The sequence below is a fragment of the Arachis stenosperma genome, chromosome 1 (genome assembly GCF_014773155.1).
Source record: "Arachis stenosperma cultivar V10309 chromosome 1, arast.V10309.gnm1.PFL2, whole genome shotgun sequence".
In the NCBI taxonomy this organism is placed as follows: Eukaryota; Viridiplantae; Streptophyta; class Magnoliopsida; order Fabales; family Fabaceae; genus Arachis; species Arachis stenosperma.
The window spans coordinates 78,772,269-78,798,887 of record NC_080377.1 but is presented as its reverse complement, the minus strand read 5'-3'; the positions used below and the strand labels follow the sequence as shown (position 1 = coordinate 78,798,887).

Here is a 26,619-nt window from a genome sequence, read left to right as displayed (position 1 = left end):
CACGGGTACCCACTCCGTTGGGGATTTTTGCCATTCCTAACAAGGATTGAAATTTTTAGAGATAGAAACCGAAACTTTAATAACATTTTATACCTAAAATACCCTCATTTCAATTAATTAATTTTAATTTTCTTTTTCGTACAAATTAAATTAGAGTTTCATTCTTATTTTAATTTCTGTCTCCCATTTTACACCAAACAAAATACTAAAATTTATTTCTGTCTCTGTCTCTTAGTCTTTGTCTCTCAGTCTTAGTCTTTCAGTCTCTGTCTCTCCACCAAATGCTACCTTAAGGTCGTTCTCCTATCAAAGGTAATTAATAAAGTTTGGGATTTGCAACAAATATTAATTTCTCCACAAAAATAAATAGGAAATAAAAGCACCATAACTAATAATGCATGGGCATAGATCATTCTATGAAAACTTTTAAATATAACCTGTGTTTGTAATTTTTAGGATAAATCATACAATTAAACCAAATTCAACTCAAAATTAAACAATTTGCTCAAATCTAAAAATATTATATATGAATCTACTAAATGCATGTTTTATATAAATCGAATGAGTCTTATTCGATTTGCCAATTTTCCTACTAAATTGAAGTTGTCCAATTTGAATTACCAAGAAAAATACAAATCGAATCAGTTTGAGTCGATTTATGCATACATGTAACGTCGCCTGGTAAATCGAATCACATTGATTCAATTTATGTATGCATGTATCATCCCTAGTAATTCGAAACAAGCTATTTCGATTTACTTTTGATTTTGTTCTTTTATAATTTGAATAGGGCTGATTCAAATTACTATGCATTCATAAATCGAACTAGGCAAATTCGATTTAGTGTGAGGCCAACGTATATAAATATGATATGAATGTGAATTCCTTATAAGAGTAAAACACAATGACTAGTGAGGATAGTTTTTTAGTATTGGTACACTATAGAGGGTCTTTTAAGAAAAAAACACGTTCTGAAATTAAGTTTACTGATAACGATCCCCTTAGTGTTTTTCTGAAACCATCAATGAGCTTCACTAAGTTCCTGAATTCCATAATCCAAAAATTGGGGTTGCAATGTGTGAAATGAGTTGAGAAGTTATTTATAGAAAAATCCAAAAATTTTTCAAAAATAAGTTTTTGATGTTCATCATGATCTTCAAAGTATTCTTGGTGTTCATCTTGACATTCATAGTGTTCTTGCATGTTTTCTTTGTTTGATCTTAATTTTTCATGTTTTGAGTCATTTTTGTGTTTTTCTCTCTCCTCATTAAATTCAAAAAATCAAAAAAATAAAAAATAAATATCTTTCCCTTATTTCTCTTATAAATTTCGAAATCTTTGGGTTGACTTAGTCAAAAAATTTTAAAATTGGTTGTTTCTTGTTAGTCAAGTCAAGATTTTATTTTAAAAAAAATCTTATCTTTTCAAAACTTTTTCAAAAATCAAATCTTTTTCATTTTTTCTTTTATTTGTTCGAAATTTTTTTTAAATTGATTTTCAAAATCTTTTTCTTATCTTTATTTCAATTCTTCAAAAACTTTACTAACAATCAATGTGATTGATACAAAAATTTCAAGTTCGTTACTTTCTTATTAAGATATGTTCAATCTTTAAATTCTAGAATCATATCTTTTAGTTTCTTGTTAGTCAAGTAATCAATTTTAATTTTAAAAAATCAAATATTTTTAATTTCTTTCTCAATTCTTTTTCAAAATAAATTTCAATCATATCTTTTTATCATATCTTTTCAAACATATCTTTTTCAAATCATATCTTTTTCAAAATCAATTTCAAAATCTTTTCTAACTTCTTATCTTTTCAAAATTGATTTTCAAATCTCTTTCAACTAACTTATTGACTTTTTGTTTGTTTTAAAATTCTTAGCTTTTTCAAAACCACCTAACTAATTTTCTCTCTCTAATTTTCGAAAATCACCTTCCTCTTTTTCAAAATCTTTTTATTTAACTAATTGTTTTAAATTTTAATTTTATTCTATTTCTTCTCCTAATTTTCGAAACTAACATCATAATTAAAATAAAAACAAAAATAATTTCATTTTCTTAAAATTAATTTTTGAAAACTCTCTCTCTCATCTTCTTCTATTTATTTATTTATCTACTAACACTTCTCTTCTACTCAGAATTCGAACCCTCTTCTCTTCTCTATCTGAGTTTGAATTTTTCTCTTCTCCTTCTTCTATTCCTTTCTTCTTTTACTCACATAAAAGAGTCTCTATACTGTGACAGAGAGGATTCCTCTTCTGTTTTTGTCCTCTTCTTTTTTATATGAGCAGGAGCAATGACAAGGACATTCTTGTTGAAGCAGATCGTGAACCTGAAAGGATTCTGAAGAAGAAGCTAAGAGAAGCTAAAGCACAACAATCCAGAGAAAACCTTACAGAGAATCTCAAAAAAGAAAGAGACATGGCCAAACCCAACAACAATGCAAGGAAGATGCTTAGCTTGATGACTTTACTGCACAAAATTCCAACTTACATGGAAGAAGCATCTCAATCCCTGACATTGGAGCAAACAATTTTGAGCTAAAGCCTCAATTAATTTCTCTGATGAAACAGAATTGCAAGTTTTATGGACTTCCATCAGAAGATCCTTTTTAGTTCTTAATTGAATTCTTGTGGATCTGTGATACTGTTAAGACAATTGGGGTTGATCCCGAGGTCTATGATGAGCGGATAATTTATACGCTTTTTGGAACTGTTTTTATATAGTTTTTAGTATGATTTAGTTAGTTTTTAGTATATTTTTATTATTTTTTAAGCAAAATTCATATTTCTGGACTTTACTATGAGTTTGTGTGTTTTTCTATGATTTCAGGTATTTTCTGGCTGAAATTGAGGGACCTGAGCAAAAATCTGATACAGAGGCTGACAAAAGACTGCAGATGTTGTTGGATTCTGACCTCACTGCAATCGAAGTGGATTTTCTGGAGCTACAAAATTCAAAATGGCACACTCTCAATTGCGTTGGAAAGTAGACATCCAGGGCTTTCCAAAAATATATAATAGTCCATACTTTGTGCGAGTTTTGATGACGTAAAATGGCGTCAAAACGCTATCTCTCTGCCCTTTTCTGGTGTCAAAATTCCAGAACTGGCATAAAAGTTGGAGTTAAACGTCCAAACTGGCACCAAAGTTGGTGTTTAATTCCAAGAGAAGCCTCTACACATGTGAAGCTCAATGCTCAGCCCAAGCACACACCAAGTGGGCCCAGAAGTGGATTTCTGCATCATTTACCTATTTCTGTAAACCCTAGTAGCTAATTCATTATAAATAGGATCTTTTACTATTGTATTTTCATCTTCGGATCATAGAGACAATTCTGGATACATTCTCATATTTGGGGAGGCTGGCCATTCAGCCATGCCTGGACCTCCAGACCACTTATGTATTTTCAACGGTGGAGTTTCTACATATCATAGATTAAGGTGTGGAGCTCTGCTGTTCCTCGAGTATTAATGCAATTACTACTATTTTCTATTCAATTCAAGCTTATTCTTGTTCTAAGATATTCACTCGCACTTCAACCTGACGAATGTGATGATCCGTGACACTCATCATCATTCTCACCTATGAATGCGTGACTGACAACTACTTCCGTTCTACTTAAGATTGAGTGTGTATCTCTTAGACTCCTGACTCATGCATGTTGATTGCCTCTCCTGACAACAAAGCCTTCCATTCCGTGAGATCAGAGTCTTCGTGGTATAAGCTAGAATCCATTGGCAGCATTCTTGAGATCCGGAAAGTCTAAATCTTATCTGTGGTATTCCGAGTAGGATCTGGGATGGGATAACTGTGACGAGCTTTAAACTCACGACTGTAGGGCGTGGTGACCGTAGAGGATAGTAAATCCTATTCCTACATGATCGAGAACCAACAGCTGATTAGCCATGCGGGAAACCGTAGAGGACCTTTTTCACTGAGAGGATGGGAGGTAGCCACTCACGCCAATGAAACCCTACATACAGCTTGCCATGGAAAGAAGTATGAAGGATTGGATGAAGGCAGTAGGAAAGCAGAGATTCAAGAAGGCTGAAGCATCTCCATACGCTTATCTGAAATTCCCACCAATGAATTACATAAGTATCTCTATCTTTATTTTATGTTTTATTTATCTTTTAATTATGAAAACTCCATAACACATTTGAATCCGCCTAACTGAGATTTAGAAGGTGACCATAGCTTGCTTCAAGCCAACAATCTCCGTGGGATCGACCCTTACTCACGTAAGGTATTACTTGGACGACCCAGTGCACTTGCTGGTTAGTTATGCGAATTTGTGACAAAGTGTGATTCACGTTTGAGAACTCCAAGTCTTTGGCGCCATTGTTGATGATCACAATTTCGTGCACCATGTTTTTGGTGCCATTGCCAGGGATTGTTCGAGTTTGGACAACTGACGGTTCATCTTGTTGCTCAGATTAGGTAATTTTCTTCTTATTTTCTTTTCAAAAAGTTTTCAAAAATCTTTCAAAAGTTTTTTATTTGTTTGCGTTTTTCCAAAATAATTTTTGAAAAATCCAAAAAAATTCATAAAATCATAAAAACTCAAAAATATCTCATGGTTCTTGTTTGAATCTAGGGCCAAATTTTAAGTTTGGTTTCAATTGCATGATTTTAATTGTCTTGCAATTTTCGAAACACATGCATTGTGTTCTTGATGATCTTCATGTTGTTCTTGATGAATTACCTTGCTTGATCTTCATGATTTATTGATTTGCACTACATGATGTTCTACATATGCATTCTTGCATTCATATGGCCCAAACATGAGAAAGTTCTAAGTTTGGTGTCCTCCATGTTTTCTTTCATTAAGAAAACTGAGTTCTTGATGTTCATCTTGATCTTCAAGATTGTTCTTGGTGTTCATCTTGACGTTCATAATGTTCTTACATATATCTTATATTTTGATCCAAGAATTATATGTTTCGAATCATTTTGTTGTTTTTCAAAATTGAAAATATATCTTCTTGAATAAAGGATTTAGCAAAATGAAGATCCAAGAACATAAAGCAGAGGAATTACAGAGAAAAAGCTGGGCGTTCAAAACGCCCAGTGAAGAAGGAAAACTGGCGTTTAAACGCCCAAACTATGCAGCAATTGGGCGTTAAACGCCCAAAACATGCAGCTCCTGGGCGTTTAACGCTAGGATGACACAAGGAGAGAAATTTTGTTTTCAAATCAAATCTTTTTCAAATCTTCATACTTTTTTTTTTCAAAATCAAATCTTTTTCAAATCAAATATTTTCAATCATATCTTTTTCAAAATCATATCTTTTCAAACATATCTTTTTCAAAAATCAAATCTTTTCCTCATATTTTCAAAAATCTTGATTCAAAAATTTCAAGTTTGTTACTTTCCTGTTAAGAGAGATTCAATATTTGAAATTTAGAATCATATCTTTTAGTTTCTTGTTAGTCAAGTCATCAACTTCAATTTTCAAAATCAACTCTTTTTAAAATTTCTTTTTCAAATCTTTTTCAAAATAAATTTCAATCATATCTTTTTAATCATATCTTTTTCAAATCATATCTTTTTCAAAAATTTGATTTCAAAAAATATTTTCTAAACTTCTTATCTTTTTCAAATTTATTTCTTATCTTTTTCAAAACCACCTTTTCACTCTTAATTTTCGAAAATCATTAATTTCTTTTTCAAAATTCTTTTTAAATTAACTAATTATTTCCAAAATTAAATTTTAATTTTCGAAAAAATTTTTCCCCTTTCTTTTTTTAACACTAACATTCCTCCTCCATTGTCAATTCTGACTCACTCCTTCTTTGTGTGTTCGAATTCTGCCTTACCTACCTCATCCTTCTATTCTTGTTTTCCTCTGACACCTCAAGGAATCTCTATACTGTGACATAGAGGATTCCATATCTTTCTTTGTTTTCTTCTTTTCATATGAGCAGGAAAAAAAAGGGGGATACTTGTTGAAGTTGATCCTGAACCTGAAAGGACTCTGAAGAGGAAGCTAAGAGCAGCTAAAGCACAAAACTCTGAAGAGGACCTCACTGAAATTTTCAAAAAGGAAGCAGCAAAAGAAAAAATTATGGCCGAACCAAACAACATTGCAAGAAAGATGCTTGGTGATTTTACTACACCAACTTCCAACTTCTATGGAAGAAGTATCTCAATCCCTGCCATAGGAGCAAACAATTTTAAGCTAAAGCCTCAATTAGTTTCTCTACTGCAACAGAACTGCAAGTTTCATGGACCTCCATCAGAAGACCCTTATCAGTTCTTAACTGAGTTCTTGCAGATCTGTGATACTGTTAAGACCAATGGAGTTGATCCTGAAGTCTACAAGCTTATACTTTTCCCTTTTACTATAAGAGACAGAGCTAGAACATGGTTGGACTCAGAACCTATAGATAGCCTGGACTCTTGGGATAAGCTGGGCATGGCTTTCTTAGCCAAGTTTTTTCCTCCTCAAAAGCTGAGCAAGCTTAGAGTGGATGTTCATACCTTCAGACAAAAAGATGGTGAGTCCCTCTATGAAGCTTGGGAAAGATACAAGCTACTGACCAAAAAGTGTCCTTCTGACATGCTTTCAGAATGGACCACATAAGATATATTCTATGATGGTCTGTCTGAATTTTCCAAGATGTCACTGGACTACTCTGCAGGTGGATCCATTCACCTAAAGAAAATGCCTGCAGAAGCTCAGGAACTTATTGAAATGGTTGCAAATAACCAGTTCATGTATACCTCTGAGAGGAATCCTGTGGGTAATGGGACGCCTAAAAAAAGAGGAGTTCTTGAAATTGATGCTCTGAATGCCATACTGGCTTAGAACAAAATATTGACCCAACAAGTCAATATGATCTCTTAGAGTCTGAATGGATTGCAAAATGCATCCAACAGTACTAAAGAAGCATCTTCTGAAGAAGAAGCTTATGATCCTGAGAACCCTGCAATGGCAGAGGTGAATTACATGGGTGAAGCCTTTGGCAACACCTATAATCATTCATGGAAAACTTATCCAAATTTATCATGGAAGGATCAACAGAAGCAAGGCTTCAATAATAACAATGGTGGAAGAAACAGGTTTAGCAATAGCAAACCTTTCCCATCATCATCTCAGCAACAGACAGAGCACTCTGAGCAAAATCCTTCTAGCTTAGCAAACATAGTTTCTGATCTATCTAAGGCCACTCTTAGTTTTATGACTGAAACAAGATCCTCCATTAGAAATTTGGAGGTACAAGTGGGCCAGCTGAGTAAAAAGGTTACTGAAACTCTTCTTAGCACTCTCCCAAGCAATACAGAAGAGAATCCCAAAGGAGAGTGCAAGGCCATTGATATAATCAACATGGCCGAAACTTTAGAGGAGGAGGAGGACGTGAATCCCAATGAGAAAGACCTCAGGGGACGTTCAATGGTCAGTACGGAATTCCCTAATGAGGAACCAAAGGAATCTGAGGCTCATACAGAGACCATAGAGATTCCCTTGGACCTCCTCTTACCATTCATGAGCTTTGATAACTATTCATCTTCTGAGGAGGATGAAGACATTGTTGAAGGGCAAGTTGCCCAATATTTAGGAGCAATCATGAATTTGAATGCCAAGCTGTTTGGTAATGAGACTTGGGAGGAAGAGCCTCCCTTGCTCACCAATGAACTGAATACATTAGTTCAGCAAAATTTACCTCAAAAGAAATAGGATCCTGGTAAATTCTTAATACCCTGTACCATAGGCACCATGACCTTTGAAAAAGCTCTGTGTGACCTGGGGTCAATGATAAACATGATGCCACTCTCTGTAATGGAGAGACTGGGAATCTATGAGGTACAGGCTACCAAATTCTCATTGGAGATGGCAGATAAATCTATGAAAAAGGCTTATGGACTATTAGCGGACGTGCTAGTGAAGGTTGAAGGCCTTTACTTCTCTGCTGAGTTCATTATCCTAGACACTAGGAGGGATGAGGATAAATCCATCATCCTTAGAAGACCCTTTCTAGTCACAGCAAGAGATGTGATTGATGTTGACAGAGGAGAGTTGATCCTTCATGTGAATAAAGAATGCCTTGTAGTAAAGACTCAAGGTTTTCTATCTGTAACCATGAAGAGTAAGCATGAAGAGCTTCTCTCAATACAGAGTCAAACAGAGCCCCCACATTCAAACTCTAAGTTTGGGGTTGGGAGGCCAAAACCAAACTCTAAGTCTGGTGTTGAGAGATCTCAACAATACTCTGATCATCCGTGATACTCCATGAGAGCTCACTGTCAAGCTATTGACATTAAAGAAGCGCTTATTAGGAGGCAACCTAATTTTATTTTAATTTTATCTATATTATTTTCTTTTCTTTTTAGGTTGATGATCATGTGAAGTCACAAAGACAATTACAAAAATAAAGAAAAAATGAAAAACAGCATTGAAAATAGCACACCCTGGAAGAAGGGCTTACTGGCGTTTAAACGCAGTAAGGGGAGCAAAATGGGCGTTTAAACGCCCAATCTGGCACCTTTCTAGGCGTTTAAACGCCAGAACAGGGCACCAGACTGGCATTTAAACGCTAAAACAGGGCAACAAATTGGCATTTAGATGCCAGAATAGGAAGGAAAGCTGGCATTTAAACGCCAGAACAGGGCAGCAAACTAGCGTTTAAACGCCAGAATTACACTCTAAGGCGTTTTGAATGCCCAATTGGAGCAGGGATGAGAATTCCTTGACCCTTCAGGATCTGTGGACCCCACAGGATCCCCACCAACCTCAACTCACTCTCTCTCCTCTTCACACCTTTCTATAACACTCTTCCCCAAATACCCTTCACCAATCACCTCCATATCTCTTCCCCAAATACCATTCACCAACCATTTCCCTCCCAAACCCACCCAAACCTTTCGGCCACTCTCCTTCCCTTTTCCTATAAATAACCCTCTTCACTCCTTCATTTTTACATATCATACACACCTTCCCCTCCCCTTGGCCAAAACACATACACCTTCCCTCTCCTCTATTTTCCTCTTCTTCCTTTCTTCTTTTGCTCGAGGACGAGCAAATATTTTAAGTTTGGTGTGGTAAAAGAATTGCTTTTTGTTTTTCTATAACCATTTATGGCACCTAAGGCCAGAGAAACCTCTAGAAAGAGGAAAAAAAAGGCAACTGCCTCTACCTCTGAGTCATGGGAGATGGAGAAATTCATCTCAAAGATCCATCAAGACCACTTCTATGAAGTTGTGGCCAAGAAAATGGTGATCCCTATGCAATTCAGTTAGAATTGTCATAGAGGAAGACATCCTCATTGAAGAGGACAAGCCCATCACTAAGAAGAGGATGGAGCAAACTAGAGAGCCCATTCATGGCACTCAACAAGAGCATGAGGAATTCCCTCATCAAGAAATCACTGAGATGCCTCAAGAGATACATTTTCCTCCACACAACTATTGGGAGCAATTAAAGATGAAGCAACAAAGGCAAGGAAGGGACATAGAAAAGCTCAAGAGCACCATTGGTCCTTCAAGAGGAGGAAGACGCCACCCTCACTAAGGTGGACTCATTCCTTAATCTCCTTGTCTATTTATTTTTCTATTTTTTAGCTTTATGCTGTATGTTCTATCTATATTTGTGTCTTCACTACATGATTATTAGTGTCTAGTGTCTATCTCTTAAAGCTATGAATAACTCCATGAATCCTTCACCTCTCTAAAATGAAAATGTGCTTAATTACAAAAGAACAAGAAGTACTTGGATTTCAAATTTTATCTTGAAACTAGTTTAATTATTTTGATGTGGTGACAATACTTTTTGTTCTCTGAATGAATGCTTGAACAGTGCATATTTTTTTATCTTGTTGTTTATGAATGTTAAAGTTGTTGGCTCTTGAAAGAATGATGAACAAAGAGAAATGTTATTGATAATCTGAAAAATCATGAAATTGATTCTTGAAGCAAGAAAAAGCAGTGAATGAGAAAGCTTGCGGAAAAAAAATGGCAAAAAAAAGAGAAAAGAAAAAGAAAAAGCAAGCAGAAAAAGCCAATAGCCCTTTAAACCAAAAGGCAAGGGTAAAAAGGATCCAAGGCTTTGAGCATTAATTGATAGGAGGGCCCAAGGAAATAAAATCCAGGCCTAAGCGGCTAAATCAAGCTGTCCCCAACCATGTGCTTGTGGCATGCAGTTCCAAGTGAAAAGCTTGAGACTGAGTGGTTAAAGTCGTGATCCAAAGCAAAAGAGTGTGCTTAAGAACTCTGGACACCTCTAACTGGGGACTTTAGCAAAGCTGAGTCACAATCTGAAAAGGTTCACCCAGTTATGTGTCTGTGGCATTTATGTATCCGGTACTGGAAAACAAAGTGCTTAGGGTCACGACCAAGACTCATAAAAGTAGCTGTGTTCAAGAATCAACGCACTGAACTAGGAGAATCAATAACACTATCTAAAATTCTAAGTTTCCATAGATGGCAATCATTCTGAATTTCAAAGGAAAAAATGAGATGCCAAAACTGTTCAGAAGCAAAAAGCTACAAGCCCCTCTCATCTAATTAGGACTAAGCTTCATTGATACTATGGGATTTATTGTATATTCTCTTCTTTTTATCCTATTTTGTTTTCAGTTGCTTGGGGACAAGCAATAATTTAAGTTTGGTATTGTGATGAGCGGATAATTTATATGCTTTTTGACACTGTTTTTATATAGTTTTTAGTATGATTTAGTTAGTTTTTAGTATATTTTTATTAGTTTTTAAGCAAAATTCACATTTCTAGACTTTACTATGACTTTGTGTGTTTTTCTGTGATTTCAGGTATTTTCTGGCTGAAATTGAGGGAACTGAGCAAAAATCTGATTCAGAGGCTAACAAAGGACTGCAGATGCTGTTGGATTCTGACCTCTCTGCACTCGAAGTGGATTTTCTGGAGCTACAAAATTCAAATGGTGCGCTCTCAATTTCATTGGAAAGTAGACATCCAGGGCTTTTCAGCAATATGTAATAGTCCATACTTTGCGCGATTTTTGATGACGTAAAATGGCGTCAAAACGCCATCTCTCTTCCCTTTTTGGCGTCAAAACGCCAGAACTGGCATAAAAGTTGGAGTTAAACGCCCAAACTGGCACCAAAGCTGGTGTTTAACTCCAAGAGAAGCCTCTACATGTGTGAAGCTCAATGCTCAGCCCAAGCACACACCAAGTGGGCCCGGAAGTGGATTTCTGCATCATTTACCTATTTCTGTAAACCCTAGTAGCTAGTTCATTATAAATAGGACCTTTTACTATTATATTTTCATCTTCGGATCATAGAGACAATTCTGGATACATTCTCATATTTGGGGAAGCTGGCCATTCGGCCATGCTTGGACCTCCAGACCACTTATATATTTTCAACGGTGGAGTTTCTATACACCATAGATTAAGGTGTGGAGCTCTGCTGTTCCTCGAGTATTAATGTAATTACTACTATTTTCTATTCAATTCAAGCTTATTGTTGTTCTAAGATATTCACTCACACTTCAACCTGAAGAATGTGAAGATCCGTGACACTCATCATCATTCTCACCTATGAACGCGTGACTGACAACCATTTCCGTTCTACTTAAGATTGAGCGTGTATCTCTTGGACTCTTGACTCATGCGTGTTGATTGCCTCTCCTGACAACAGAGCCTTCAACTCCTTGAGATCAGAGTCTTCGTGGTATAAGCTAGAATCCATTGGCAGCATTCTTGAGATCCAGAAAGTCCAAACCTTGTCTGTGGTATTCCGAGTAGGATCTAGGATGGGATGACTGTGACGAGCTTCAAACTCGCGATTGTAGGGCGTGGTGACAGACGGAAAAGGATAGTAAATCCTATTCCTACATGTTCGAGAACCAACAGCTGATTAGCCATGCGGGAAATTGTAGAGGACCTTTTTCACTGAGAGGATGAGAGGTAGCCATTGCCGCCGGTGAAACCAAACATACAGCTTGCCATGGAAAGGAGTATGAAGGATTAGATGAAGGTAGTAGGAAAGTAAAGATTCAAGAGGGATGAAGCATCTCTATACGCTTATCTAAAATTCCTACCAATGAATTACATAAGTATTTCTATCTTTATTTTATGATTTATTTATCTTTTAATTATGAAAACTCCATAACCCATTTGAATCCACCTGACTGAGATTTACAAGGTGACCATAGCTTGCTTTAAGCTGACAATCTCCGTGGGATCGACCCTTACTCACGTAAGGTATTACTTAGATGACCCTTTGTACTTACTGGTTAGTTGTGCGAAGTTGTGACAAAGTGTGATTCACGTTTGAGAGCTCCAAGTCTTTGGCGCCATTGTTGATGATAATAATTTCGTGCACCAGTCTACAGGCTTATGATTTTCCCTTTTGCTGTAAGAGACAGAGCTAGAATATGGTTGGACTCTCAACCTAAAGATAGCCTGAACTCTTGGGATAAGCTGGTCACGGCTTTCTTAGCCAAGTTCTTTCCTCCTCAAAAGCTTAGCAAGCTTAGAGTGGATGTTCAAACCTTCAGACAGAAAGAAGGTGAATCCCTCTATGAAGCTTGGGAGAGATACAAGCAACTGACCAAAAAGTGTCCTTCTGACATGCTTTCAGAATGGACCATCCTGGATATATTCTATGATGGTCTGTCTAAATTGTCTAAGATGTCATTGGACCATTCTGTAGGTGGATCTATTCACCTGAAGAAAATGCCTGCAGAAGCTCAGAAACTCATTGACATGGTTTTAAATAACCAGTTCATATACACTTTTGAAAGGAATCCTGTGAGTAATGAGATGTCTCAGAGGAAGGGAGTTCTTGAAATTGATACTCTGAATGCCATATTGGCTCAGAACAAAATGTTGACTCAGTAATTCAATTTGATTTCTCGGAGTCTGAATGGATTACAAAATGCATCCAACAGTACTAAAGAAGCATCTTCTGAAGAAGAAGCTTATGATCCAGAGAACCCTGCAATGGCAGAGGTGAATTACATGGGTGAAGCCTATGGAAACACCTATAATACCTCATGGAGAAATCATCCAAATTTCTCATGGAAGGATCAAGAAAAGCCCTAACGAGGCTTTAATAATGGTGGAAGAAACATGTTTAGCAATAGCAAGCCTTTTCCATTATCTTCTCAGCAACAGACAGAGAATTCTAAGCAGAGCCCATCTAGCTTAGCAAACATAGTCTCTGATCTATCTAAGGCCACTCTAAGTTTCATGAATGAAACAAGGTCCTCCATTAGAAATTTGGAGGCACAAATGGGCCAGCTGAGTAAAAGAGTCATTGAAACTCCTCCTAGTACTCTCCCAAGCAATACAAAAGAGAATCCAAAAAGAGAGTGCAAGGCCATAACCTTACTTGGTGTGGCCGAACCTAGAGAGGAGGAGGAGGACGTGAATCCCAGTAAGGAAGACCTCATGGGACGTCCTCTTGACAAAAAGGAGTTCCCATTTGAGGAACCTAAGGAATTTGAGGCTCATCTAGAGACCATAGAGATTCCATTGAACCTGCTTCTGCCATTCATGAGCTCTAATGACTATTCCTCCTCTGAAGAGGATGAAGATATTACTGAAGAGCAAGTTGCTAAGTACCTTGGAGCAATCATGAAGCTGAATTCCAAGTTATTTGGTAATGAGACTTGGGTGGATGAACCCCCTTGCTCACTAATGAACTAAATGACTTGGTTAGGCAAACATTACCTCAAAAGAAATAGGGTCCTGGTAAATTCCTAATTCCCTGTACCATAGGCACCATGACCATTGGGAAGGCTCTGTGTAACCTTGGGTCAGGTATTAATATCATGCCACTCTCTATAATGGAGAAACTGGGAATCTTTGAGGTACAGGCTGCAAAATTCTCATTAGAGATGCAGATAAATCCATGAAAAAGGCTTATGAACAGGTAGAGGACGTGCTAGTAAAGGCCAAAGGCCTTTACATGCCTGCTAATTTCATAATCCTAAACACTGGGAAGGATGAGGATGATTCCATCATCCTTGGAAGACCCTTCCTAGCCACAGCAAAGGCTGTGATTAATGTGGACAGAGGAGAGTTAGTCCTTTTACTGAATAAGGACTACCTTGTGTTCAAAACTCAAGGATCTCCCTTTGTAACCATGGAGAGGAAGCAAGAAAAGCTTCTCTCACTACAAGTAAAATAAAGCCCCCACAGTCAAACTCTAAGTTTGGTGTTGGGAGGCCACAACCAAACTCTAAGTTTGGTGTTGAACCCCCACATTCAAATTCTAAGTTTGGTGTTGGGAGGTCCCAACAATGCTCTAAACACCTATGAAGCTCCATGAGAGCTCACTGTCAAGCTATTAACATTAAAGAAGCGCTTATTGGGAGGCAACCCAATTTTTATTTATCTATGTTATTTCATATTTTAGGTTGATGATTATGTGGAATCACAAAAATAACTGCAAAAATCAAAGAAAAACCAAAAAATAGCATTAAAAATAGCACACCCTAGAAGAACAACTTACTGGCGTTTAAACGCCAGTAAGGGTAGCAGAATGGGCGTTTAACACCCAGTCTGGCACCATTCTGGGCGTTAAACACCAAAAACAAGCATCAGACTGGCATTAAACACTAGAAACAGGCTACAATCTGGCGTTAAACGCCAGAAACAGATTGCAGCATGGCATTTAACGCCAGGAAAGGAATAAAAGCTGGCGTTTAATGCCAAAAACAACCAGCAATCTGGCGTTAAACGCCAGGATTGCACAGTAAGGGCGTTTTACATGCCTAATAGGAGCAGAGATGATACATCCTTGACCCCTCAGGATCTGTAGACCCCACAAGATCCCCACCTTCTACCCCCTTGACCAAATTCACTATCTCCCTCCATCTCCTCCATTCTCTTCTTCTCCCACTTCTTTCTCTCTTCTTTTGCTCGAGGACGAGCAAACCTTTTATGTTTGATGTGGTAAAAGCATTGCTTTTTGTTTTTCCATAACCATTTATGGCACCTAATGCCGGAGAAATCTCTAGAAAGAGGAAAGGGATGGCAAAAGCATCCACCTCCGAGTCATGGGAGATGGAAAAATTCATCTCAAAGGTCCATCAAGACCACTTCTATGAAGTTGTGGCCAAGAAAAAGGCAATCCCTAAGTAATTCAGCTAGAATTGTCATAGAGGAAGACATCCTCATTGAAGAGGAAAAGCCCATCACTAAAAAAAGGATGGAGCAAACAAGAGAGTCCACTCATGGACCTCAACAAGTCAAGAAATCCCTGAGATGCCTCAAGGGATACATTTTCCTCCACACAACTATTGGGAGCAACTAAGGATAGGAGCACCAAAATCACTAGGGATGGAGCAACAAAGGCAAGGAAGAGACATAGAGGGGCTCAGGCATTCCATTGGATTTTCAAGAGGAAGACGCCACCCTCACTAAGGTGGACTCATTCCTTAATCTCCTTGTCTATTTATTTTTTTGTTTTCAGTTTTTATGCTTATTGTGTCATCTATGTTTGTGTCTTCATTACATGATCATTAGTGTCTAGTGTCTATGTCTTAAAGCTATGAATAATTCCATGAATCATTCACCTCTCTTAAATGAAAAATATGCTTAATTACAAAAGAACAAGAAGTACTTAGATTTCAAATTTTATTTTGAAATTAGTTTAATTATTTTGATATGGTGGCAATACTTTTTGTTTTCTGAATGAATGCTTGAATAGTGCATATTTTTTATAGTGAAGTTTATGAATGTTAAAATTGTTGGCTCTTGAAAGAATGATGAACAAAGAGAAATGTTATTGATGATCTGAAAAATCATGAAATTGATTCTTGAAGCAAGAAAAAGCAATGAATAAGAAAGCTTGTGGAAAAAAAAAAGAGAAGTGGCAAAAGTTAAAAGAAAAAAAAAGAAAAAGAAAAAGCAAGTAGAAAAAGCCAATTGCCCTTAAAACTAAAAGGCAAGGGTAAAGAGGATCCAAGGCTTTGAGCATTAATGGATAGGAGGGCCCAAGGAAATAAAATCCAGGCCTAAGCGACTAAATCAAGCTATCCCTAACCATGTGCTTGTGTCATGAAGGTCTAAGTGAAAAGCTTGAGACTGAGTGGTTAAAGTCGTAATCCAAAAAGAGTGTGCTTAAGAACTCTAGACACCTCTAATTGGGGACTCTAGCAAAGCTAAGTCCCAATCTGAAAAGGTTCACCCAGTTATGTGTCTGTGGCATTTAGGTATATGGTGGTAATACTGGAAAACAAAGTGCTTAGGGCCACGACCAAGACTTATAAAGTAACTGTGTTCAAGAATCAACACACTGAACTAGGAGAATCAATAACACTATCCAAAATTCTGAGTTCCTATAGATGCCAATCATTCTGAATTTCAAAAGATAAAGTGAGATGCCAAAACTATTCAGAAGAAAAAAGCTGCTAGCCCCGCTCATCTAATTGGGACTAAGTTTCATTGATATTGTGAGATTCATTGTATATTCTCTTTTTTTTATCCTATTTGTTTTCAGTTGCTTGGGGACAAGCAACCATTTAAGTTTGGTGTTGTGATAAGCGGATAATTTATACGCTTTTTGGCATTTTTTTACATAGTTTTTAGTATGATTTAGTTAGTTTTTAGTACATTTTTATTAGTTTTTTAGCAAAATTCACATTTCTGGACTTTACTATGAGTTTGTATATTTTTCTGTGATTTCAGGTATTTTCTGGCTGAAATTGAGGGACCTGAACAAAAATCTGATTCAGAGGCTGAAGAAGGACTGCTGATGCTGTTGGATTCTGACCTCCCTACACTCGAAATGGAATTTTTAGAGCTACATGAGTTCAAATGGCACACTCTCAATTGCGTTGTAAAGTAGACATCGAGGGCTTTCCAGCAATATATAATAGTTCATACTTTGCCTGCGTTTGGATGACGCAAACTGGCGTTTAACGCCAGTTTTCTGCCCTATTCTGGCATTAAACGCCAGAAACAAGTTGCAAAGCAGAGTTAAACGCCAGAAACAAGTTACAAACTGGCGTTTAACTCCAAGGAAGACCTCTACACGTGAAAGCTTCAATGCTCAGCCCAAGCACACACCAAGTGGGCCCGGAAGTGGATTTCTGCATCGTTTACCTATTTTTATAACCCTAGTAACTAGTTTAGTATAAATAGAACTTTTTACTATTGTACTAGGGGTTTTTTTTCCCCATTTTTTCGAATTCATATGCCATTTGGGGAGGCTGGCCATTCGGCCATGCCTAGATCTTGTTCTTATGTATTTTCAACAGTGGAGTTTCTACACACCATAGATTAAGGTGTGGAGCTCTGCTGTTCCTCGAGTATTAATGCAAAGTACTATTGTTCTTCTATTCAATTCAAGCTTATTCTTATTCTAAGATGTTCACTCTCACTTCAATCGGATGAATGTGATGATCCGTGACACTCATCACCATTCTCACTTATGAACGCGTGTCTGACAAACACTTCCGTTCTACCTACGAAAGCTAGAGTGTGTATCTCTTGGATTCCTGATCCATGACGCAAGGTTGCCTCTCCTGACAACAGAGCCTTCCATTCCATGAGATCAGAGTCTTCATGGTATAAGTTAGAATCCATTGGCAGCATTCTTGAGATCCGGAAAGTCTAAACCTTGTTTGTGGTATTCCGAGTAGGATCTGGGATGGGATGACTGTGACGAGCTTCAAACTCATGACTGTTGGGCGTAGTGACAGACACAAAAGGATCACTGGATCCTATTCCAACACAAGCGAGAACTGACAGATGATTAGCCCTACGTAACCCGTAGCTGGACCATTTTCACTGAGAGGATGGACGGTAGCCATTGACAACGGTGATCCCCCTACAAACAGCTTGCCATAGAAAGGAGTGTGAAGGACTGGATGAAAGCAGTAGGAAAGCAAAGATTCAGAAGGAACAACGCATCTCCATACGCTTATCTGAAATTCCCACCAATGAATTACATAAGTATCTCTATCTTTATTTTATGTTTATTTATCTTTTAATTATTAAAACTCTATAACCATTTGAATCTGCCTGACTGAGATTTACAAGATGACCATAGCTTGCTTCAAGCCGACAATCTCCGTGGGATCGACCCTTACTCACGTAAGGTTTATTACTTGGACGACCCAGTGCACTTGCTAGTTAGTTGTGCGAAGTTGTGAAAAAGAGTGATATTACAATTGTGCGTACCAAGTTGTTGGTGCCATTGAGATAACAATTTTGTGCACCAATGGGCAACTCTGTCAAAAGGATAAAGATAGTCCATGTTATCCCCTATTAGCAGAATATTCAAATGTTAGAGTGTTTGGGCTGAGGTTTCTCTAGGATTTGGTGGGGCAGGGTTTTTGAGTTGTGGTTCGAATGAGCTCAATTTGAATTCTATTTATAGGAATAATCTTAGTAAATCGAATGAGTCTCATTCGAATTACCATGGGCGCACATTGTATGTAATTCAAAACAGGCCAATTCGAATTACTATGTGCAACAAACTGTGGATAAATCAAAACAGGTTGTTTCAAATTATTGTGGACGTACGTGCATGGGTAAATCGAGCTATAATGATTCAATTTACTAGGACAACATGCATGCATGTATAAATCGACTCAGACTGATTTAACTTGCATGTTTCCTTAGTAATACGAGTTATGGTCATTCGATTTACTATGAGAGTTGCTAAATCGAGTCTGGCTGATTCGATTTATATAGAGAGGTGCATTAGGGAGATCCATGTAACATTTTTAGGTTTGGGTGAATTGTATAATTTTGAGTTGGATTTGGTTTAATTGTGCGTTTTACACTAATTTAGTATCCTTTTAAGAATGTGAGGTTAATTTTGATAGGGTCATTAAACATTTTATTCAATAATGAAAATACATTATCAAGTCATGAATAAATTATTGGTTGACCAATCGGATTAGAAAATTTTCTATAAAAGTAATATTTCTTAGAATTTAATACTAGTTTTTTTCGTATCAATTGCAAAATCTCAAATTTTTTTAAATAAATAAAATAAATATTTGATTTACGAATATAAATAATATGTAGCATTTTTATCGATTTGCATTGCATTACTTATTTCGTTTACAGTATAAACGAAATAAGTATGTGTATATCTCATTTACACGAATTTTGAAGATCAACTAGAAGGCGAGTGTAAGAACAAGGCTTGGGTTCCCGCATACATGAAGATCAATTTTGGGAGCTCCTGACTTGTGTGGAAGTTCATCAGAGCTTGGTGCACTTCGTTGGAAATTCTGGCAATCAATTGAAGTCCAAGAATTGGTGAAAGTTCAAGGATGAGTTCAAGTATAAGCCGCCATGACAAGAAGCTCGCCAAAATGTCCAACTTAAGGACTATAACTAAAAGTGTTAGGTGGGAGACACCCGACCATGGTAAATTCTTTCCATCTTCACTTTTGTACATATTGGTGAATAAGTTGAATTTTCATTTTTAGTTAGGTTTATTTAGTTTAATTGGTAGTTTAGCTTGTTTAATACGTTTTGGTATTGCTTTGGTATCTTGTTAGGTGTTTAAGAAGCTTATTTTGGAGTAAGAAGTGTGAAAAGTTTGAAAAACAGAGCATAACTTGTGCGTACACATGCCTGATGTGTACACGCAACCCATGAAATTTCACCAATTTTTTCGTACACCTGCCTGATGCGTACGCACGACATCCAAACAGAAATATAAGCATTGTGTGAGAGTATCGTGCGTACACCATGCGTACACATGATACCAAAACTTAACCAAACTTGGTTTGTGCGTGTACTATGCGCATGCACAACCATATATATATATATATATATATATATATATAAAGATTCCACTCATGCATACACATCCCTTTCGCACACGCATGACCCCTTTCCAGAACCAAAATGGTGTTGTACGTACACCATGCATACGCACAACTTTTCTTCTACAACTTGCGCGTACACATGCTTTAAGCGTACGCACAAATTCAAAAATCTAGCCCCATTTGTGCGAACCCTAAACTGGCACACACACCCCCATTCCCTTTCATCTTCTTCGTCTCAGGTTCTCTCCAATTCCCAACCTCGATTGCCAATATTTATGCCACCATACACACCACTAGCGACAACCATAGCCGCCACCAACACCCCTCTTCTCCTTTCCTTCTCCCATTTCTCCTTCTTCTTTTTCTTTTCTTCCTTATCTCTCCTTCTTCTGCTTGCCACCGTCCACTGCCATGGCACAGTCAGCTCTGCAGGCAACACTACCCCAATGGCCGCCATTGTTCTGTTGCTGTTGTACCACCTCCTTTTTCCTTTCTCTTCTCTGCTTCCTTCTTCATTCCAGGTTTGTCCTTTTTTCTTCTATTTTAATTTCAGCCTAAAAGGAAAGAAATTCCTATCATCTTTCAACTCTAGCTTCATGAAAGGGTCTAGCTTCTTTAAAATATCCTTACGAAGGAGCAAGAAATCCGTCTCAGTCCTAAACTAAGAACCTTGGGAGAGGGGAAGGTTAACTGGAAACAAGTCTCTCATTTCTGGTCCGTAACTCTGCTTTCTCATCTCAGGATTGAATTTGTCAGTGTAATTAGTTAATTTTGATTAGTTCGAAGTAGTTAGATTGAATGCTTCTGTTATTTTAGGTAGTTAGGTAGGTTGAACATAGTGTGTAGAGGATTTTAGGACTGTTTAATTTGCTGCAATGAATGTGTTTGGATTGAATTTTTCTGAATTTGATTGTTGAATAATTGACGGTATTATTGTTCTTGGTTGTTATGCTGAATCTGTACTTTGCTCAATTATACATTATTGTCTGAATTCCCTTGAATTGAGTAAGGAATTACTGAATTCATTTGAAAAATAGTTGACTGAGTAAAGTGTCATACTTTTGCTGAATTATGCTGTTGATTTGTGTTATTATTTTCTTTATCATCTTGGCTATATTGCCAATTGAGCTAAGTTTTCTAATGAACTTGTTTGGCATTATTGCCAACAAAGCTATGACACTATGACCAACTCAATTGACTAATTGTCTAGTTATCTGAATTCTTGTTTACTGCTGTTATGCTGCTAATTTTTTTATTTTTATTTGAAGATGTGTTATATGAACTGGTAATACAAGGTTTTTATTGACGGTTTTCTATGTCAATAAGACTTTGTGCACCAATTTGTTATTGAAATTGCATCAATGACTTTAAAAAAAGTTTTTGGTCAAAATTTTTACTTTAATGATTGTTTTCAATTCATTTTACCTAACTCCATTGAAGTGAGTATTTTCAAGTTTCTAATTGACCAAAACTTTATGAATCTTGCATATTTGATGTTATTTATCTGATTTTGCAAGTTTGATGACTTTTACCCTATGTAACACCAATTGTTTCACTTGGATTGTCCTTGAATGATTTTTTTTTTACATTAGGCTTAAACTTTTCAATTTAACATCAAGCTTGCAATAATGGTTTTGAATGCTTTGATGATTGACTAGTACTTTGTCTTTAAGTCATTTTTGTTTAGTCATCATCAATTGCTCAAGCATATGCTTTAATGACATATGGACCTTATTTGATTGAATATGTGCGCTACACATACTTGAATTAATCATTTGTAGCATATTGCTTTACTTGTGAAGTTGAATGTGAGCTTGTTTGTTTTATATTTTTTTGAAAAATTCTCAAAGTTAAGGATCATGCTTGTTATGTACATAACATTTAACTTTTCTTTTTCAATTAACACTTTCTTTTTCAACTAATTCTTTTCTTTTTTTTTTTGGTGCATAGCAACAATATTTCCTTACTTTTTTTTTATTGAACAGGCAAGTTAACTTGCTTTGATTGACTTTAATTTATTGGAATGTGATCTCTGCTTGATTTTGCTTTGTCATCTCACTTCCACTTCTAATCAATTCTGTTTTATCCTTTCACTTTAGATACACTTGATTATTGACCTCAGTTCTTATTATACTGCTTGCTTATATATTTCTACTTTGTGTGCTTTAGAATAGATTTCATATACCTATTTTCTCTACTTCTTTTCAGGATGACAGATAGAAAAGAAAAGGGTAAAATAAAGGCCACTGGCCCGAGTAAGAGGAAGAGAACTCAACAGACCACTGAAACAATGGATGAGCCACTTTCAGAGAGGCAAATCAATGAGAGAGACAGAGTTAATCAGAACACACCCTCCAATGATCCGTCTAAGTTTGCAAATCTCTACTCGGAGCTAACATTCCCAGATTTTCTTTAGAAGAGGAGCCTCCATGTTGAGAGGAAGCTTTAGATCCCAATTGAGCTGTAAAGATTTACTGAGCATCAGATCACTTAGCGGGGATGGTATTCTTAGACCGGGACCTGGTAGGAGTGAACACGTCATGGCTTCGTGAGTTTTATTGTAACTATTACAGCGAGACCCTTGACACAATTCTCCTCTACGGCAAGCAGATATTGGTTACAAAAGAGGCCATTGAAGAGGTTCTCCATTTTCCATCTAAAGCTAATGAGAAGGATAAATTTTTGAAGGCGGATGAGGACATTCAAATGATAATGTTTGATTGGGACGCAGTTTTACACGTGATAGCCATCCACCCGAACAGCCCTTGGATTTATGGTCTGTCGAATCCAGGTCCGAAAGTCATAGCAATCAAGTATCTCACCATTGAGGCTAGGCTCTGGCATTAGATCTTATCAAATCATGTGATGCCTAGTACACATGCGACAGATATCACTGCGGACATGGCCGTGCTGATCTGGTGTGTCTTGGAGGGGAAGCAGCTGTAGCTTCCAAGGCTCATCAGAAAGGCTATAGATCAGAAGCATCACATTGGCAACCTGGCATTTCCGTGCCTGATTACACAGCTAGGTCTGAGAGCTAAGGTAGTTTGGTAGGATGCGGATGAGAAGCCAACAGTTACCGGTAGCAAGAGAATCATTCCACATGGCAACTGGTTCAAGCCTCAGTCATCTACCAGATGCCAAGGACGCAGGAGGACCACCACCATAGAGGCAGTCACTTTTTCAGCAGTAGCAGAACTATTAGAGCATCCAGCACAGCCACCAACAGCCCCATCATTATCATCATAGCCGTTCTATCATCTGGTCTACTGGCTCATTGAGGATATAGATCATTTGGAGCACCGCTCCAAGCGATGCTATGAGAACATCAAGCGCCAACACCGGGCTTGAGACGAGAGGATATAAGAGTTGGACACTCCTTAGAGCACAATGAGAAGGAGGAGCAGGATCCACCAGCTGACGGTGGAGACAACGATGATTACGTCCACTTTGCATGATTTCATGAGCACCGAGGAAGATGCTTGATTTTAAGTGTGGGGAGGTCATGCACCAAATTAGCATTTTGGGTGAAAATTCTTCCATTTCAAACACTTCAATTTTAGTTTTTATTATGCCATTTTTTGGATATTTTGGTAGCATTTTGATATTTTGGATATATTTTAGTTTATTTCACTTTTATTAGTTTGGTTTGTACATAACTGGTATCTTATAGTTTACAGTACTTTTATTTTTGGCTTGTATATATGCCTTTAGTCTTTAGTAGTTGGTTGTAATCGGATAATGCGATAATTGAACCTAGTTTAATTTTCTATATATATGATATTTTGGATTGATTTAGAATAGAAAATGCACTTAGGCATTTCGATGATTTTTCATCCAATCACATTACATATATTATATATGTAGAATAAGCTTAGTCAAATAATGAAATTTTCAAGGAAAACTCTTAATAGGACATCTTGATTGATTTGAGTCAATATTTTTCATTTGAACTTGTTTGAAAAATATAGTTTTTGAGTTAGAACACACAACCTTGTGAGTTTTGAGTCTTAATGTGTCGTTACATTATATTAACTACTACTTTTGTTCTTGTGTTATTCTCTTTCTATGATTGTAATATTTGATTTGTTTGATTCTTTATGTCCATTATTTTGTGTATTCATGCATTTATATGATTGAGGCCATGATTGAGGAAAAGAATAAAAAGGGGACAAAATGCCCCAAAGAAAGGTAATAATAAGAATGCATATATGTTGTGATTAAAAAGAATGCATGAGTGTGTGGAAGAAGAAGTGAAATAATGGGTTGCTAGTTTTGTATTAGAATTTTATAGGTTATTATATGATTAGGTGACAGTTTAAGTTGATGAAAAATTCAAATTTCAAGTTCACTTGACCATATACATCCTTACCTTTACCCTAGTCCCATTACAACCTTTAAAAAAGTCTTCATGATAATTGTATGCATGTATTGAATAACTGTTGATTGTTAGATGAAAAAATAAATCATATAAAGCAAGATTCGAAGAGAATTGAGTGAATCAACCCTATATACTTGAACGATTAGAGCGTATACACATCTGGTAAGGGTTTCGATTGCTCAATTCTATATTTTCACCTAGTATTATCTCTTATCTTGCAAGTTGTAAATTATTTTCAATGAATCTAATCAATTTTTAGATTTGAATTGGTTTCTATTGTCTTTAGCCCTTGATTGTTTACATACTTTCTTGGAAATTGAATTATTTTAACCAAGTAGATAGAAGAAAATAAGGTAGATAGAGGTAGGTAGTATTAGGTAGGTTCGTTGCATGCATTTAGACATATTGCATTTAGATAGCTTGCATTGAATAAATGTTGATACCCTTTGATCTTATCTTTCTTGATGTTTAGCATGAGGACATGCTATTGTTTAAGTGTGGGAAGATTGATAAACCACAATTTTATAGTAAATTTTGGATTGAATTGAGTGGATTTTATCAAATTTCTTGCATTTATTCACTGGAATAACATAGTTTTATGAATTTCTCCTACTTGTGCTTAATTATTGAAAACATGCTTTTTAGACTCTTAAACTGCTAAATTTAATTCACTTATATTTCATTTGATGCCTTGATATGTTTGTTGAGTGATTTCAGACTTAGAAGGCAATGATGGCTTGAAGAAGTGAAGAGAAAACATGCAAAAGTAGAGAATTCATAAAGAAATGAAGTTTGGAGTTCCTCATGGTCATGCGTACGCTCACCTTATGCATACGCATGAATTTCAAGTTGCGTGTACGTATACCTCATGTATACGCATCTTCTGGAGGATCACCAATTTGCGCGTACACATCCGTCATGTGTACGCATGATTGTCAGCACGTGTTACTTAAGTAAACATGCGGGTCATGATTTCAGGGATTTCTTGGGTCCAATCCATCACATTTCTGAAGTATATGATGCAAGACTCAAGAAGGATCAAAGGTTTTTAGTTTAATTTCTTCCTAGATTTAGGTTCTGATTTTGTCTTAATTTAGCTTTTCTTACTTTTTATTATTCTAGCATCTTAATTCTTGTAGTTTTACTTGCTATTTCCTTTATTTTATTACTTTCCTTAGTTTTACTTGCTTTTAGTTTTATGAACTCTTGTTAATTTTGATTTTCTTTAATGCAGTTTATGTTTTATGCTTATTGTTGCTCCTTTTAATTGTTGTTATTTCTTCCTTGTATTTGGTAGTTTTAGATTTTATTATTATTGCAATGTTATCATGTTTTACTTTTATGCCTTCCAAGTGTTTGTGAAAATACTTCTCTTAGTTTTAGGATATATTTTACACTCTCGGCTTGGAATTGAGTAATTCAGATAACCTTGAGTCACTAATATCTAAATTAATTGATAATTTAGAGATTTTAACTAATCTCATTTCCATTAACGAGTAAGACCAATGGATTGAGATTGACTAAGTCCGATTGACTTATCTCACTTTTAAAGGTTGACTAATTGGGTTTGCTCTTGTAATTGTCATGTCGTGGTTAGTGACACGAGAGTCATTGATGTCCAATATTGATTGGTGATTTAGGGTTGTTAGTTGTTCTTAAAACCCCCTTATTATTTTAGCATTTATACCCTTTTAGTTGTTAGCTTTACTTTCTTGTCAATTAATTTCTTGTTAATTGTTTTTAAAACCCCCTTATTCTCATAACTGATAATATGCACACCTCACTGCAATTTCTTTGAGAGATGACCTGAGATTTAATCCTCTCAGATTTTATTCATTTGTATTCGTGACAAACAAAATTAAACTTTGATTTGGATCATTTGTTGCTTTAGAACTATACATGCAATGCAGTTCTTTTTGAGAAATTGTAAACGGACGTTTGGCCCACGTCATAGGTCAAGCATGTCCCTAAACTAAATGGTGGTAGGCTGCACGTCATCCGTGAGAGAAAAAAGTATGGGATCATCAAGCACGTCTTGGCCGAATAGATGTCTAATGCGGTAAGCATGTTGGAACTAGGCCAATCGGTAGTAAGCAAATGGCTGAATAAAGATTCTGTGGCCTTCCTCAAATCAAGACTTCCATCTATCAAACCACCCCTGATGACAAGTGGGCCACCACACATCTTCGCCATGTCTTGTGGTGGTCAGGAACAGGTTGACATTGACCGGGTCTCCAGGCGCCCACTGCTCGTCATCGAACTAGCATTTCACCCGTTCAAAATGCTGAAACTAAAAAATGTTGAAGCAGACAAGGGAAACAACACTCATCCATGTCCCCCACTCTGTCTCCTCTCTCAACTAGTCTGGAATAATGACTTGTAAGGCTGGGTCGTTATACACCGTCCATAGAAACTGCAAAATAAAGTTTGATATAATCATTAGGTTCAGTTCATTACATAGGAGGACTAATCATTTAGAGAAAACTAACTAAAACACATTTACGTAC

General features: G+C 36.6%; 2 non-coding genes across 2 annotated transcripts; both read right to left on the bottom strand.

The window, feature by feature from the left end:
- Positions 1-6,465: 6,465 nt before the first annotated feature.
- Positions 6,466-6,573, bottom strand: LOC130950863 (small nucleolar RNA R71). Its single transcript, XR_009073756.1, has one exon. It is a non-coding gene; the product is annotated as a small nucleolar RNA R71 (small nucleolar RNA).
- Positions 6,574-12,454: 5,881 nt separating this feature from the next.
- Positions 12,455-12,562, bottom strand: LOC130956663 (small nucleolar RNA R71). Its single transcript, XR_009077184.1, has one exon. It is a non-coding gene; the product is annotated as a small nucleolar RNA R71 (small nucleolar RNA).
- Between the last annotated feature and the right edge of the window lie 14,057 nt (positions 12,563-26,619).